The 1748-nt window shown below is 47.0% G+C and overlaps 1 pseudogene; it reads left to right on the forward strand.

Moving 5' to 3' along the window:
- The first annotated feature begins 893 nt into the window (after nucleotides 1-893).
- On the forward strand, nucleotides 894-1317 carry LOC115857535 (endothelial differentiation-related factor 1 pseudogene; annotated as a pseudogene).
- Nucleotides 1318-1748: the final 431 nt, after the last annotated feature.

Consider the following 1748-nt stretch of genomic DNA (forward strand, 5'->3'; position numbering starts at 1 on the left):
TCTAATGATTTTTTAAAATTCACCAGAGATATTATCTTTTTCAGGCAGAATAATGGTTTAATCAAACCATCTCTAATTTCTTTGATCTATTAATGAGTCCAAAAATGAGAAAATGAAATAGAGGTTCATCTATTTCAGCGTTGATTAAATAGAACAAAAAGTTAAAAATTATGTTATGGGAGATACTGTTCAAATAGTTTCCCAGACAGATGATTTTTTCATATTCTCTTGCCAAAATATGGGTGCTGCAAGTGTTTCTTTGAATGGTAGCATGGCAGCAAATATTATTAAGGCAATGTTTTTTAAATGAGAAGCTAATAATCATGTTAATAATAAATTGGAAAATACTCTTCCCACTCTATCTGACATTGTCCTTGCCCCCTTTTTTATTGGGATATCTTGCACAAATACATTACCTAGAGTTCCAGGCGCAGATAAACAGATGTCTCCAAAATAACATGAAAAAAAAAAAAAAAAAGAAAGCCTTACCATTATTTGATGGCTGTTGGGACAAAAATGCAATAATATGCTATATCTTTAAAGGATCAGCTTGGGTCAGCTTGGATATTGTCATGGAGACTATTGTTTTTCTGACCAAAGGAGTCCAATAATGTGAAATTTAATACATTTGATCAAACCCTTGACAATCCTGTGCGCAAAAATTAAAATGCCATTACACAATACCGGCACCTATGCACATAAAGAAAAACGACAAAAACAACTTTGTGCGACCTAAGGCATTCTGAAATTTTAAAAAAGCTTCATTCTAGGAAGCGGCCGAGCGACGAGGGGACGTAGTGTCGCCGGGTCTCCAGCAGCTGCCCAAGAGCCGCCTGACGGACCACCTGCCCAGTCTGCCCCGCCTGCCCCGCCATGGCTGAGAGTGACTAGGACACGCGACGGTGCTGCGCAAAAAGGGCCCCACGGCTGCCCAGGCCAAGTCCAAGCAGGCCATCTTAGCAGCTCAGAGACGAGGAGAGGATGTGGAGACTTCCAAGAAATGGGCCGCCGGCCAGAACAAACAGCATTCGATCACCAAGAACACAGCCAAGCTGGACCGGGAGACTAAGGAGCTGCACCACGACCGGGTGACCCTGGAGGTGGGCAAGGTGATCCCGCAGGGCCGGCAGAGCAAAGGGCTGATGCAGAAGGGCCAGGCGACAAAAATCAACGAAAAGCCACAGGTCATCGCGGACTATGAGGGTGGCCGGGCCATTCCTAAGAACCAGGTTCTGGGCAAGATCGAGAGCCATCGGCCTTAAGCTCTGGGGGAAAGCCATTGGGAAGCCAATCGCGAAGGGGCCGAGTGCGAAATGAACACAAAGCCTCGAAATCAGTGCATTCCGGCTGATCTTGTCTGCCTGGTTCCCCTTGACCACCAGTGCCAGCGTGGGTCTCTTCACGCGGCCACGCGGAACACAGGACGGTAGCCCTGCCCGGGAACCCCCTTTACCAGTACCTGCTGTCAAACTCACAAACAAAACCTTGCAAGGTGTTTGCTTCTCCTGATTATTTTCCTCCCTGTCCCCGTCCTTCACGTGGGGTGCAGAACGCTGCCTTCCTCTCCCCCGGGGTCTGCCCCGTCATGGGTCTAGCTCCAGGGAGCTCGGAGGGGGACCACCTCGCACGGGGTGGGCAGCCACCGTCTGGGAGAGGAGCTGCATCTTCACCCTGGCTCGTAGAGAAGCTAATAAACATTTGTTGCCCTTATAAATAAATAAATAAATAAATAGCTTCATTCTAATTTT

The sequence above is a fragment of the Globicephala melas genome, chromosome 4, assembly GCF_963455315.2.
Source record: "Globicephala melas chromosome 4, mGloMel1.2, whole genome shotgun sequence".
Lineage (NCBI taxonomy): Eukaryota > Metazoa > Chordata > Mammalia > Artiodactyla > Delphinidae > Globicephala > Globicephala melas.